The sequence below is a fragment of the Alosa sapidissima genome, chromosome 2 (assembly GCF_018492685.1).
Source record: "Alosa sapidissima isolate fAloSap1 chromosome 2, fAloSap1.pri, whole genome shotgun sequence".
NCBI classification, from domain to species: Eukaryota; Metazoa; Chordata; class Actinopteri; order Clupeiformes; family Clupeidae; genus Alosa; species Alosa sapidissima.
Genome location: NC_055958.1, coordinates 204,021 through 220,623, shown reverse-complemented (window position 1 = coordinate 220,623; position 16,603 = coordinate 204,021). Strand labels below are relative to the sequence as shown.

At 40.0% G+C, this 16,603-nt stretch overlaps 1 long non-coding RNA gene across 1 annotated transcript; it reads right to left on the bottom strand.

Moving 5' to 3' along the window:
- Positions 1–14,530: 14,530 nt before the first annotated feature.
- Positions 14,531–15,729, bottom strand: LOC121704005. Its single transcript, XR_006030206.1, has 3 exons — positions 15,697–15,729; positions 14,701–14,781; positions 14,531–14,594 (listed from the first exon to the last, which is right to left on the bottom strand). It is a non-coding gene; the product is annotated as an uncharacterized LOC121704005 (long non-coding RNA).
- Positions 15,730–16,603: the final 874 nt, after the last annotated feature.

Here is a 16,603-nt window from a genome sequence, read left to right as displayed (position 1 = left end):
TCACCTCTTTCCTTTAGTTGATTTTGCAGGTTTTCAATGTTTTGGTCTGATGGTGGTGGCACGCTGGGACCCGAGGAAGCATTCCCTGATGGTGGTGGCACGCTGGGACCTGAGGTGGAAGCATTCCCTGATGGTGGTGGCACGCTGGGACCTGAGGTGGAAGCATTCCCTGATGGTGGTGGCACGCTGGGACCTGAGGTGGAAGCATTCCCTGATGGTGGTGGCACGCTGGGACCTGAGGTGGAAGCATTCCCTGATGGTGGTGGCACGCTGGGACCTGAGGTGGAAGCATTCCCTGATGGTGGTGGCACGCTGGGACCTGAGGTGGAAGCATTCCCTGATGGTGGTGGCACGCTGGGACCTGAGGTGGAAGCAGCCCTCTCAGCCTCTATCAAGGCCTCAAGAATGGCTTTTTTTTTGGCAAGCTTTAGGGTCTTTTTTAGGCGTGAACCCTGTTAAAAGATAGATAGATAGATAGATACTTTATTGAGTTAAGATTGTGTTTCAAATTGTATTAATGTAGCAAAATACATCTTCCAATAACATATGATCAATTGTAAAAGTAAAACCTTTTGTTTGTGCATGGATATTAAATGCTTGTCCAGTCGTGAATATGGCGTACTGGTGCAGTTGGCTATTGGGCAGCACAACTTCCCTCCATACCGTACTGATCTCACCCCAGCTTGTAATCTCCTTTCATGAGCATCAGTAATTTTGTGGACATATTGGAGGTGACGTGATAAGTTCGAAAAGGAATCGAGGCACTTTGGACACTTCTTCTTTTGCTGTTATTGATATAGGTATAAAAGAGACAGAAATATTTTTGACAATATTATTTTAGCTTTTTGATACCCAATAACTGACTTTTATTGCACAAAAGATACACAATTTTCCAAGTCAAGTACATCAACTTCCAGAAAAGCTACGCAATATTCCAAAACAAATACATCAACTTCCAGAAAAGCTACACAGTGTTCCAAGAAAGCAGATATACTGAGATATGTCCCTACCATTAACTTCCAGAAAAGCTACACAATATTCCACAACAACTACATCAACTTCCAGAAAAGCTACACAATTGTTCCAAATAAACTACATCAACTTCCAGAAAAGCTACACATTATTCCACAACATCGACTTCCAGAAAAGCTACACAATGTTCCAAATCAACTGCATGAACTTCCAGGAAAGTTACAATACATTCCAAGAGAACTACATATGCTTTCAGAAAAGAAGATGTAATGAGATATATCCCTACCTTCATGGTCACAATTGTGGAAAAGAATGATGAAGTGCCAAACCTTGCTATTTATACAGACGAGTTAACCCGCCTCCTATTTAGAATGGGCCAATTATGTTCACTACCAGAAAAGCTACACAATTGTTCCAAATCAACTACATCAACTTCCAGAAAAGCTACACAATATTCCACAACAACTACGTCAACTTCCAGAAAAGCTACACAATGTTCCACAACAACTGCATGAACTTCCAGAAAAGCTACGCAATGTTCCAAAACAACTACATCAACTTCCAGAAAAGCTACACGATGTTCCAAATCAACTACATGAACTTCCAGAAAAGCTACACAGTGTTCCAAAACAATTATTAACATAAACATCCAGGAAAAATACACTATGTTCATCTAATACAGTACTAATAGCCTTGGACAGCTTTATGGATGCAAAGGTGAATTAAAGACATGAGTACTTCAGTAATCAAACATTTTAATGAAATATGTGTACAGTTTTGACATCAATCTTCTTCTTTAACCATCATTCGAAGTCTGTTACGAACATTTTCAACAGATATATTCATCTTTCTGCACATTCTAAGAAGTGCTGGGTTTTTTTAAGGGTCTTTTCAATACTCCGTTTCCTGATGACCTTTTTCTGGATGTCAAATTGGAAGGTCAGTCTGAGCATGGCTAGGAATTCTGGCGAAAAGCACAAACTTCTCCTACGACACTGTAAAGATTAAGAGGTCAACTATTAAGCAGAAGCCCATGTGAATTCAATCAATTAACCCTTTCGTGCCCGTGCTGAACATTCCATTTTTGGTGCTGAATGACCTCCTCACACAAAAAACCTTATTTCTTGAGTATATTACATACCATCAATGGGATATACATATCATTGTAATCAGAAGGACTAGTTCTATGAAATGATGTAAAATACATATAGTAATGTTGATATAGTAATGAACAGTCTTTGAAATCCTCTCCAAATGTATATCCAACATTTGTCAAAATTTAATTTAGTTCACTTAAAAATTGATTTTTATCATATTTCTCTACAAGATAGAGTGTATGACTTGTTCAGCAAGTTGTGTGCTATTTAACAAAAAAAACTGAAATGGAATATCCTTAACCTTTCAAAAGTTATGATCAATTTAGTGATCAGTGTAAAAAATGCAGAAAACGGGATTTAGAATGTTGACAGAATTCACATTCTCTTTCTCACCAACAACATAAAAGTATGCATAAAAACTAATAATGAAGTCAGACACAATGGTTTAGATTTATTTGGTCTATAAGAATAAACCATTTATTTGTATAGAAGCAAATGATACAGTCAATAAGAATGAAAAAAAAAAAAAACACGTAACATTACCAGTAGTACAGGAAGTAAATATATTTATTTAAGACCATTTTGGAATAGAGACATAAAACACATGTGATTCAATAGATAAAACTTTCTTATATGATTCAGTGTAATATGAAAACTATGTACATATATAAAATAATATAAGTTAATGAAAAGCTAGAGATACAATCAACTTCAATATCACTCAACAATAAATGTAGTCTAAACATTTGAAAGTAGATCACATAGTAGAACAAGCCTGTGGAGAAAACACGTACACACACAAACTCACACATACACACAAACTCATACACACTCACTTACACACAGAGAAGGGTGGGTGGGGGTGGGAACCGGAAGGTTGAACACAGAAGACCTATGGCTCATCACGAAACGCATCCCCTTCTGCAGAATGCCAAATCTGAAAGCAATTTCGTTTACTACTAAAACAAAGTCGCCTACCATTACACTCGGGGGCCATACAAGCTACTTTAGTTTTATGCTCCTTTTTAAGTTTTTTATAACATAGGCAGCAATTCCTCAGTGGCTCCTGCTGTACAGGAACATGTACCTGATGGAAAGACGACGGACTAGTAGTTGGAGGAGCTGAAGGCCGAGGCTGAAAAACTGTGTCGACGGAAATGCCTGCCAGCTGTCGTGATAGATTTTCTCTAAAGTCTATTTGGCTGTAGCTACCTAACCTAGGTTCAACACCAGATTCTGCATTGCGCTGCCAGTCTTGAAATAATAAGAAGCTATTGACGACGGCAATGTCCACAAAGTGGAGAAAAAGTGTTTTCCACCACTTCTGTGTTTTTTGGAGTACACAATATGTACTTATCATTTGGTCCGACCTATCAACGCCCCCCATGTATTTGTTGTAATCACTTACCACAATAGGCTGACGTACAACTTTTTTGTCCCAAACCGAATTGCTCTTCACTAGTCTAGATACATCAGTCGAATCATTCGCATTGTGGAAATTGGACAGGCAGGTTACTGCACGAGTGTCCTTCCACTGTACTGCTAAAACATTACCCTCTATTCTACGCCACCTCATGTCCCCACGACTTGCCCTGCGCTCCCATTTTTTTATATCTTTTAAGTCGTCCGGAATTTTTTTACGGTTTATCCTACATGTTCCGCATGCATTTAGGCCCCATGTTCTAAGTTTAATCATAAGGGTTGGTGATGTATAGAAGTTATCAAACCAATTGGTGTGACCACTATCTCTAAATGGCTGTATTAGCTCCTCTACAACTTTTGAGGCTAAATCCAAGACGCGACCATCACGACCACCTGTGTAAATATTAAAGTCTAAAGTATACCCTGAATCTGATGTTGCTATCACCCACAGTTTGAAACCCCACCTAACTGGTTTCCCTTTCATATACTGCTTAAATCCTGAACGACCTTTAGATTTTACCATGCGTTCATCTATGCTAAGGTGCTGACCTGGCTGGAATAACTCTAAACATTTATTTTTTAGGTGGTCCATCAAATAACGCAGTTTCCTAAGACGATCTTGATTGTTTTCTGTAGCTGGATCTACTACATGCAGAGCAGCTAACAGAGCCTTAAAACGATTGCGCGACATGAACAATTTGGCCCACGATCCCTGCAAAGACTTGGTTCCCCAGTAGCGGTGGATATTAGGGAGGGAAGTGAAGCCCATGTAAATGATCAACCCCAGAAACCTGTGAAACTCTTCTGGGGTCACTTCATCCCATGTCCCTGCACTATTTGCATACGACGGCCTACTAAGCACAAGCTCCCACCCCCTCTGGTTTGTAAAGCCACATATGTCTGACACAACAGCGTGAGTGAAAAACAACATAAAAAAGTCTATTTCACGCAGAGTTTTAGTGGCAGTTTGCACTGCCCTAGGTACGCCACCTAAATCTACACCTAAGGGACGACGCGGACTAAAGGCTATCGGAACTGGTGCTTCTGTGTCCCTATCACCATACGAAGGAAAAGGGTCAGAGAAGCGTTTACACTTCCTCCCTGACACAGGACCTACGGGAGAGTGACTAATCAACCCCAAACCCACCAAATAAAATTAATTAATAGAAATGTTGACATATTTTACATATGAAGTATTATATAATACATGCAATCAAATACTTACGAGACTGAGGATGATGGCAGGCCACTCTCCTCCTCTTCCTCATCCTCCTCCTCCCCCCCGTCACTCAGCAGCTCCTGGTCAAGAAGGTCTTCTTCTTCTTCCTCCATTCCCTCATGGTTTTCAGCTTAATGAGCTGCTATGAGCTCAAGCTCATCAGCTGTCAGCTGCCTCCTTCTCTTCAGGCTGACAAGAAGGTCTGCATACTTGTCATCCTCCATCTGAAACAACAAAACCATAAATGTAAACCAAAACTGTAGATGCGTGTGTGTATGTGCACACACACACACACACACACACACACGAGAAGATGTACTGTAGACTAAACTATTGATGAGTTCTGGAGGACTCAAAATAGCATGACCTGAAAATGCAAAGTAATTTTATTACACACTTTACACAAGGCTTTAGCTACCCTAAATCTGATTGCCTGGCTGGCATCAAGAAAAAGATTACATTTCACATATGATTACATTTCACCTAGTGACTGACTGATGACATTTCTGAGAGAATATATTTTTTAACATCATGATTTCTATAACTACATATTGAGGAGTAAAAATAGCTTAGTCTATTGTTAAATGAAAACAACTGACATCAAAAGCAAATGAGAATATTACAAACCGTTCAGAGTAATGCAGCTAGCTAAAGTTTTTATGCCGGGTACACTAACGTGAGCCCCGCTATGCCATAATGTTGACGCTAATGAAAAGCTTATTACTGTCAAATAACATGATTTTAGGAATATAAATTAAGATTAACCATAACTACAACCGATTTAAAATATATCTTACCTCAGTTTGTCCAGCTGTATGGGTATCAGTCGATGTAATCTCCCAAGGTGTACAGACGGCGTCTGCAGCTGTCCACATCAAATGAAGCGACTGAAGTGACATTATTTTTCACGACTCATCTTCAAGTATCCAAAAAAATTCGCGCCATAAACCTCTTAACCAATCATATCAAATTGAAGCCTATGTTGTCAGCATTACGGGGAAGATTTCAGAAATAAAATCAGTCATTGGACAGCTGAGATATAAGACGATTGGTCATCGTTAAAATTTTAACGAAATTAGAATGGTCAGGCTTGTAAGGGTTAATTATATGATTACCTCCACAGGTCATGTCTTACCTTTGTAGAAGTTCTGGCAGGAAGCAGTTTGCCAGAGTGGAGTTTCTTTGTCACTGTAACTTTCTTCCTATTCTTTTTCTTGTGTCCTGTCTTGCTCTTGCTCTTTCTATTCTTCTCTTTTGTTTTCTGAATCCTGCGAGCCTTCTGAGGGATCTTTTTCTTTTGCTGTCTTGGGAGGGGCTGAGGAGGACTTTTCCTTTTTTCCAGCAGCTGGGAGAAATCTGTATTTATCAGAATGTTCTCAAGTTCATCCATCTCTGGGTCGCTGTCACTCTCGACCTGTGCAAAATATAAATGATTAGGAACTAAAGCACACTGTAATAAAAGGGTCAATTCCGACAATGCAACATCCATGAATTCTACTCACCGTATGGAATACCTGGGACTTGGGCTGCTGGTAAGGTGGCATGATCTGAGAGAACCGGTCACCCTCATCTGCTGTCTCCTCATCCAATTCATCCTCTAAAGAACATGGTTTGAGTTCAGCATACATCTTTTGGTCCTTTGATTCCTCAGATGTTGTGGGTACCTGTCCAGACATACGCGTTATAAGGAACTGCACGTTGTGATGTACATTTAATGTGAAAATCAACTTCCAAGAATTCTACTTACCTCTTCCATGTTCTGGGAGTTATCTAGCTGGTTATTGGGATTAGCCAGAGACAACCCAATATTTTTCTCCAGCTTCTTTTGGGTCTGCTTCACCTGGCGGGATTTGGCTGTCCTAGTCTGTGCTTCCTCAATCCGCTGCATGACGATTCTTGCAGTGTCTATGGATTTGAATGGAGAAACGGCATTATTTATAGCCTTAGCTCACCTACGTCATAGATAATACACCACGCCTCCTAATTTGAATAGGCGGTAACGCTTTAGAATAACATGTGCTTATTAGGCGTTAACAGTGCATAATAAGCAGTTAACAATTCATAACTAACAGCTAGCTAACTGTTCATAACATTAAGTAACTGTTAACATGCAGCTTGTAAGTGTTTATAAGCAGCCTTTTAAGTTACTTACAAGCATATTTGTTAACAGTTGACGTGCAGCTTGTAACTGTTAACAAGCAGCATGTTAATGCTAGTTAATGGTGTATAAGATAAAAGGGTGGATAACTAATACGCTTATAAGACCTTTCTTAACCTTTTGTAGTAAATTTTGCAGCCCCCCAATCTAAAGCGAGGTCCACGTAGCCTATAGTTCCACAAGCCCAACCTTCTATCTCTATATATTTACTGTATCTATCTATCTAACTCGGTTAAGCTGTGAGAAATGCACCTTCAAAATTGCTGCAGCGAGCAGGATTTGAACCCCGATCTCCTGCGTCGTGAATTGCCGCGCTACTTACTGAGCCACATTCCTACCTATTATAACGACGAAATTGTTAATCTTGATTCTATATTCCGATAATGTTCTATATCATACAAGTTATGTTTTTTTACAAATATTTCAGTGGAAATGCATGGATTCCAGTTTCTTCCAGTAGCAGCAACTGGATTCCATGTATTTCCACTGAATTATTTTTGGAATCTGATCCCTTATCATAGCTGTTCATTCTTACTCGTTGCTCGACTTATCGTGACTAAATTCAAGATGGCTGCAAACGCTAAACTTCGTGAAGATACTGTCTGTATAAATCGTCTTGTAAGTAAACTACCAGTGCTTTTTCAAAGTTCTCAATGTCTCGTTTTAAATGTCAGGGCCCTCGGAAGTCTACCAATGAAGTGTGGAGATACATTGAGCCTCGTAAATGGGTGTAAAACAGTGATTTATTTGCATGGCTAGCCCGATGCCGAAGCACCACTATTGAAAAAGATGTTGGTAGCATCGGCTAACTAGCGCCAGATTTTGGAGTGCAGGGGACAAGCCGAGATGGGCTATGAGACATACGTTCACACTCGGTATCATGTTTTGATACACTTTAGGTCAATATCACACCGGAATTCTCCTTTAAGTTTTAAAGCAATTCTCAACAATTTTAGGACAATTTAAAAAACGGTAGAGTAGGCCTACAGTAAGAATCAGTGCATCAGTGAGTGCTGTTTTTAACAGTTACGTGTCAGTTTAAGACGGTTGGTAGCCTAAATGCTAGGATCAGCAAGACTTGTTGTAGGCCTAAGTGGTGCTATGAGAGGAGATATATGCTTTAAGCATATATGAAGCAAATGTAAGGCTAAATGTAAGGCATAGGCTAGTAGCCTACATACAATAATAATCTATAGCCTAGCCTAGGCCTAATGATTTCCTCAAACCTGAAGACATTACTTTATTGATAAACATCAATTGGCAATGAATGACCAGATGATATCAGAATGCTTATTTTTTATTGAAGTCACGTTTTGTCTTCATTCACAAAACAAATTACTGGTATGAAAACATAATATGAAGAAGATATAATAAACAAACACTCTTCTTCTAAAACTCTTCTTAAAACAAGAAATGTGAACAAATTAAATTTGCTCATTCTCTCCCTCCTCTCATTCTCTTTCCTACTCTCCTCCTTCTCTCATTTATATTGCTCTTCCTTTCCTCTTTTATCTTCTCCCCATCCTCTTTCCTCACTTCCTCTATCCTCCTCTCCCATCCTTTCCTCTCTTCCTCTCCTCCTCGTTCCTCTACCTCTCCTCCTCTCCTTTCTCCTCTCCTCCTCTCTTCTCCTCCTCTCCCTAAATTAACACAATTCACTTTTTTAACACTTGCACATGCATATACTCTCACACACACACACACACACACACATGCACACACACCATTCACCCTCAGACAAACCTACACATAGCCTACAATCAATGATATTTGTTGGCTATGTCCTTTAGGATTCGGCCAAGGGGTCCATCTGGGTGCTTTTTGGCGAGCCACTCTTGCCACTCAATGACAAAACAAGAAATGTTAACAAATTGAAATAAATGAACACAATTATCACTTAAACAAAACAAAAAAATTAATCACTCAGCCTAATGGGAAGGAGCTTCCTTTCCTTTTTCATAGTGTTAATCCTGTGGCTGATATCAGGGTCATCTGTGATAACATTGGTGCATCTTTTACAGAATTCACTGATTTTCTCAGTGACATCACGGTTTCTAAGCAGGTTGTTATAGTTTTGAGGAGAAGCAATGTAAAGTTCTCCTATGGCTGCATTGTTGACAATAGTGTTTCGGTCCACTCCAATCTTCTCACAGGCCCGAGTGACAGAGATATGCCCCCTTTTCATGTAGGCTTTAAGTACACGTTTGTACCTTTTGACAACCTCATCTGGACCACGGGCTGAGAAAAGTAAGTAGAACATTAGTAATTTATTTGTGTAGTGCGTTACACAGAAATAGCCAGTCCTTCAAAATTACCTATGAAGCTTATTAGCTAAGCCCACAATATCTTGGAGCACCTATCACATAGGTCTAACTGCTATTGGTGGCTTTAAGAGCCATGTAGGGAGTTGTTCTGATTGCAGCTTCTTGAGTTAAAACGTTCTACAATGTCAGCAAATCTAAGCACTCCATAACATGCAGCAGTTACAAATACAGCATCACCACAGACCTTTATATGGCTATGTGTGACAGAAAGCAGCTTTGATTCTTGAACCATTGGGATATGTGTAACGGAGGCGAACTGAGCTAGCATGCTAGTTGCGCATGTAAATCCTCACACCCCTAACCGTAAGAACGCTTCTAACCGCTGAGTTGGAAGCCTGGGCTTTTAGCTCAGTGGTTAGAGCGTTCGACTCCCATGCCGGTGTGTGTCGAGAGGGCCGTGAGCGGCGGACGAATTACGACCTTTGTTACATATGCAGGGGCCTAACCATGTAAAGCTCTACATGTAATAGTGGGGATTTGGAAGCCGGTGAAGGAAGCTGAACATAGAGGTGAGACAAGTGTGTTAATTGGATCTAGTGGATAGCCTTGCAGCAACATTTTGAATGGACAGCAGGTAATGCAGATTGTTATGTGAAGAGAAGAGTGATAGAATTTATAATTACCTCGTCTGACTTGTCTATTTTTTATCTTTTCCTTCTTGTGGCTCCTGCTCTTGCTTCTCTTTTGCTTCCTGCTTCTCTTTCTTTTATCTTTTCCTTTTTTTGATTTCTTTTTCTTCTTCCTCTCATCAGCGGAGTCAGAGGAGTCAGAGGAGTCAGAGGTAAATGAAGCACTTGTGTCCCAAGACTCAGAGGAATCGGAATTTCTTGCAGAGCTGGATTCAGAGGTTCCAGAAGATTGTTCCTGTCTCTCATGGTCTTCCACGCTAGCTGCTGAACAAAGAAAATACACAAATATACACTTTAGTACATACAGTACTATGTATTCAACACTTTGTTGCTCTTCGATTTTCTGGGCAGAGCTAATGAGGTCCATTATTCAACCCCAGGGCTTCCTTGTAAAAGAGATTTGAATATCTCAATGAGACATCACCTGGTAAAATAAAGGATAAATAAAAATAAAAATAAAATCCCCAGAATAACTCAAATATATAATTATAATATAATTCAAATATGTGCACAGTAACTCTTTCGAGGGTAATACTTTTAACAGGCACAAGTTATAGGAACATTCATTTGGAATATTAGTTGATTCCTACTGGGCAATTGACTCCAGTTCACAACTGTTTTGGTTGTTTTTTTTTTCCTTTCAAGGAGAGTTCTCCGTGAACATATGGCAGTGTTTGTATTACTTACATTTAGTCAACTGATCCTTCAGTAAATCTCTCTCCTTCGAAAGTTCCAGGATCATCTCCTTCTGCCATTCAAGCTTTTGTCTGGTCAGCTCCAGCTCCTGACGGTGTTTCTTAGCGCTGTTTACAGCAGTTGGGGACAGTGTAGCAGTAGCGCTGTTTACAGCAGTTGGAGACAGTGTAGCAGTAGCTCTGTTTACAGCAGTTAGGGACAGTGTAGCAGTAGGACAACCTGGTAAAAAAAGAAACAAGTGGAAAGAGTCTTTAACATACAGAATGTAGTTAGCAGGGATGCAAACTACTCACTTAAGTGAGACACTTTTTGATAAAAAAAAAGGGCACTTGTGTGATTCATGCACATTCAGGGAGAAATTTTAGGGGGGTGGCAGGAACCCTGTTTAGATCAAAACAAGAGCTACTGACTAATAGTGAACAGCAGCGTCATTTACAAAGGCTTGCTCCTGGGGCCGGATTCACAAAGCCTTCTTAACCACATGGATCTCAATACAAATTTCAAGTTTTTGCCTGAAATTGCACTGTGCTTATTTACAAGGGCATTGTTCCCACCTCTTTTGGGCCCTACCATCAAATGTTGGACCTCTATAGAAAGCTGAGAACCTCTAGTTTTTGTAGGAAACAGTCAAAATAACTGTGTGATGTACACAGAGTTACAGAGGCTAGAATATCGTTTTTTCTTTCTGCCGGATTACAAGCATCTCTGAACTGACCACATTTCAGCCCTCTAGGTCACTTGATATCCCTTACAAACACAACTGAGCCCTAGCACCAGGTATTGTGAAGCTGTGTGCAACAGTAGATCAATATAGAATGAAAATATGAGTGCTTTAGACCATTATTTGCCAAGGTATGCTCATGCGTTTTGTAAAATACCTATGGAAACTCCCAATAGGACTTTTGGTTATCCAAATGCATACTGACAATCAAATGCTTACTGCACATGAACCCCTTTGTGTAGAAGCATAATCCTGGTCTCAAATAAAAGGTAACACATGAAATATTGTCATTTTTGGATTCCCAAGAGTCAAAGCTTTGAAATGGTGTATAACATTACTATGCTACACAGCAATATGGTGCATACCATTGATTTAGAATGTTGGGGGGAGGTGGGTAACCGTCCCGCCGGCGGGACACTGAACACTATTTAAGACAAAAATACTTCTTAAGTGGTGCTTTCTTCTTATCTTTTGTCTTAAGAACAAATTTAAGAAGGTTTGATATTCATGAACAAAGTTCTTATGTTTTTTTTCTTAACTTTCATAATAGTTTAAAATATCAAATCTTCTTAAATTTGTTCTTAAGACAAAAGATAAGAAGAAAGCACCACTTAATAAGTATTTTTGTTTAAGAAGGCTTTGTGAATCCGGCCCCTGATGCCAACCCGCCGTCTGTCACTGGTTTACCAACCAGCAAACCCCACTCGTGGAATGTATGCTTTTTTCACCCCTAGCCCATTTGCATCCCTGAGTTAGCAAGAAGCTAGTGAAAGCTATCCTTGCTAATACTATAGTAATTACAGGTACTAAAATGTTTTCCATAAGCCATGAGCGTAGTCATATTAGGGCCTGAGTGAGAATGCCATCCAGGAAGATAGCTGGCCTATCATAAGACATTTTTAATAGTGTATAGTGTATTTAATGTGGCATTATCTGAACTTTGCATGATCAATAGTGTGTAGTCGAGTTTAGAATGCAAGGTAGGCTACATGTGGGATATTACTGGCTTCTGTGATAACGTGGGTAGGCTAGCTAGTGAATAACATTAGTTAAAACATACTTACTAGCATCGCCCTCTTCATGTTGTTCATTGTGCTTCCTCTTTAAAGCTTTCTTCTTTGGCTTTGTCATATGAGTGGAATTGTGGGCAGCTACAGAGCGGGTTTGCACGCGTTTACTTGCCATGTCACACTACCAAAGATTGTGACGATTCAAAGCCGCGCTAGAATCGGGTAGCTGATTCAAAGGATGCAAATTACACTCTGTGACTCGTGTTCAAAATCTAGCCAATGGCCAAGCAGGTTTCGATTTCAGAGGTGAGCCGCGGGAAAATAAGGAAAGACGAAAGCCAAAGCCTTGCGAGTCCCAAAGAAAATGTCAACTTGCTTATAGCGTAGGCTAGGCCTGTTATTTCATTGTGTCATTGTTGTAATTTCTCAACCGTCATGTCGTTGCATAGAAAATTACAGAAACTTATCTATGGAGGTACTTCCAAGAAAAAAAGCCTGAAGCTTATCAAATGGCTTCAGAAAAAGCATCTTCTCAGAACAAAAATGAAATGCAGCATATGTCACAGAAGAATGACACTTGTAAAATGGAAAACCAGAGATCATTATAGCTGGTAGGTACCAATTTGTCTAATGTTTAAATAGCCTATCTGTACTTGGCTTAGGCCTATTTCATCCACTCAACTCATTTGGCTACTGTGAATTGGCAAAGGGAAACTTTGATTCTAAATTGACTTTGATTGACACATCACATTTTCTGGCATGACCTCTCTGCAATTGCAAATTGCATCTTTAGTTTTTATTATTAGCCTACTGTTTATTCTTTTTATTACTATTTTTCTTTTATTTTTAAGCACATTGAATGACATTCAATGTATGATAATGCACTATATAAATCAATTGAACTTGAACTTGTGCTGTATTTTCCAAAAGGTTATGCCAACGAGCAATACATCGAGGGAAGAGAAGGGTGAAATCAGTTAGGCACAGGTCAATTTTTCAGCGCTCTAAAACATCTCTGTTTGACTGGATGCATTTTATTTATAGGTATTTAACATGTAAAGCAATCAATTAGCCTACAAGGATACAACAAGACAATTATTTATTTATGTATTCATTTATTTATGTATTGCTGTTGATGTAGATTTTCACAGGGCCTACAACTTTGGCAAATTGATATGATGGAAGACAACATAGCAGCAAGTTCTGCAACGTTGACTAAGATGGCCAAAAAACTAAGGAACGTCTGCATCACAGCAGTTGAAAAAATGAGACAACGCAATGGTCAGATGATCGGTGGACTTACAACACTTACAAGCTGCATGTTAACAGTTACTTAATGTTATGAACAGTTAGCTAGCTGTTAGTTATGAATTGTTAACTGCTTATTATGCACTGTTAACGCCTAATAAGCACATGTTTAGGCTATTATGTTCACTACAAGAAAATCTATGCAATGTTCAAAACCACTACATGAACCTCCAGAAAAGCTACACAATATTCCAAAACAACTACATGAACATCCAGAAAAGCTACACAATATTCCAAAACTTCTACATGAACTTCCAGAAACGCTACATAATATTCCACAACAACTACACGAACTTCCAGGAAAGTTACACAATGTTCCAAATCAACTACATGAACTTCCAGAAAAGCTACGCAATATTCAAAAACAACATGAACTTCCAGAAAAGGTGCACAGTGTTCCAATACAATTTCCTAGAACTTCCAGAAAAGCTACATGAACTTCCAGAAAAGCTACGTAATGTTATATCTAATCTAATACAGCTAATAGCCTTAGGACAGCTTTATGGATGCAAAAGTTGAATTAAAGACATGACTACTTCAGCAATCACTATTCAAATGAAATTTAGATTTATTTTAATGAAATATGTGTACAGTTATGTGACATCAATCTTGAACTTTAACCGTCATTCAAAGTCTGTTACAAATATTTTCAACAGATATATTCATCTTTCTGAACATGTTCCAAAACAGCAACCTGAACCTCCAGAAAAGCTACGCTACAAGCCTATTTAGAATGGCCGTTTATTGAGACATCCATTGTAGTATAACAAGGCAACTACAATGTAGCAAATCATCAGCAAAATGCCAAAAATGACAACAGTCATAGAAAAAGTGAACAGGTCACAATTTCCACAGTTGCATCTGCAAGAGAAAGGAATCATTTTTGAAAATTCACCTGATTAGTAATATGCACAATACCAGTGTATCAAAAGAGGAACTAAACTTGCCTGCAGGACCCTCCACTTTCTTCAGTTTCTTGAACATTTTGGCGGCCAATGGGTACCTCATTTGGGGGAACTGGTCGCACCAGAACATGCACTATGTGGTGAAGCCAGAAAGTAGTATACATTTTCATATTATTTTGACAGTAAAACTTGTGGACATAAATGACTTCATGAAATAAAACATGAAAAGTTCCACATACCTGACATTTCTTCCACTGATTGACTCCTGAATTTCTTCCTCAAAACCTCTAGCATGCATGCACCCCTTCCGCTTGATGCTGCTGACATGTGGGATTGTCTATTTATACCCTTGGTGCATATGTGAAGCGATGTAGTTAAGGAACAGGAACCAATCATAGCTTAGCGTAGTAAATTCCACATTTTCTACATATGCTTCCACATTTTCTACATATGCTTCCACATTTTCAACTCAAACACTGATGACATGTGCATTTTGACATCCTGCAAATCTATTGGTTATTCAAATGACTGGAGCAAATCTATTGGTTATGCAAATTACTGTCTGCACTGCTGCAGGCCTGTGAAACATATAAAAGGGGGATGAATCCAAAGACACCCAACAATGGACAAGCGAATATTCACAGTTTTACTCATTTTACTCGTCAAATGTAGCGGCGGCGTCCTGATCAACTCGACCGACAAGAAACTTGAGGAGAAGGCGGTTGGAGGAAGCGCAATCCTGGAATGCCCCAGATGACATTGGACCTCTGGAAGTCGAGTGGACTAGGCTGTCTAATGCTGGACTACAAGAGGACCCAGTAATCATTGTGTTCACCGCCGGGCAGATCTACGATAACTACTACGTGCCACTCAAAGACAGGGTCCACTTCACTTCAACCGATCCACGGAAAGGAGATGCCTCCATTAAAATGCTACGACTGACACCTTCAGATTCTTACAAGTGCCAAGTGAAGAAGGTCCCTGGTATCCAGAAAATTGCGGTCATCCTCCGGGTGATGCATGCTCCCTCCAAGCCAAGTTGTCACACAAAGGGCACTGCAGAGGTGGGCGGAAATGTGGTGCTGCACTGCAATGCCCTGGAAGGTGCAATCCCCATCGACTACAACTGGCAGAGAGCAACCGGACCCTACACACTACCATCCTCTGCCCGCTTAGATGCTGTTGCAGGCAGGCTCCACATCCCAGGTGCAAAAGAGAGTGACTCAGGGACTTACCACTGCATTGCCAGGAACCGGGTTGGAATCGAGGAGTGCTTTTTGGAACTTTGGATTATTCCTCCTTCCATGGTTGGCATGATTTAAGGAGCTGTTGTGAGCATCCTCCTGGTCCTTGCTGTGGTCATCGTCATCATCTACCGCTGCTGCAAGTGCAAGAAGCACATGGTGGAAGCAAATTACATTAGAGAGGATGCAAGTCCCCCGAAACACAGAAAATTGACCTCTGAAATGAGTAAATAATAAAAATAACATGTTAGAAAATTCTTTGACTTAAAAAAAAAAAAATAATGAGAAATAAATGAAAAAATAATAAAAAAAATAACTAAACAATGTTATTTGTTTTTCTTTCAAATATCTTTGAAAATAAAATTCTTTAATAAAACACAAAATGGGGAAATGAGCACACAAAGTCAGGTAGGCATAATGGTGATATTCCGGAACTTGGACTTCAACTTCCAAGTTTATGACATACATCTAGGCACTGAATGTCTGTGGACAGAATTGCACTGGATTGGTCCTCCTCCCTAAAACCACACCCCTCCCAGCCCTGAAAGGGTATAAATACAAGCTCCCTAGTGTTACTGACCACATGGAGAAGACGACATGGATAAGCAAGCCAGAAGCCAAAGTTGCTAGAGGCCGGTGAGGGAAAAGACCCGAAGCAGAACATGGACCCGAAGCCAGGGGATACAGAGAGCGGATGTCCAGGCTCAGGAGGCGGCAAAAGTGGACCTCCGAAGAAGGTGTCAGGCGGCGAGGGAAAAGACCCATTGCTGAAAATGGACACGAAGCCGGGAGATACAGAGAGCGGATGTCCAGGCTCGGGAGGTGGCAAAAGTGGACCTCCAGAGAAGGTGTCACAAGGCACCCAGAGCGAGAGTTGGAAGCCTCCCGGTGGCCCCAC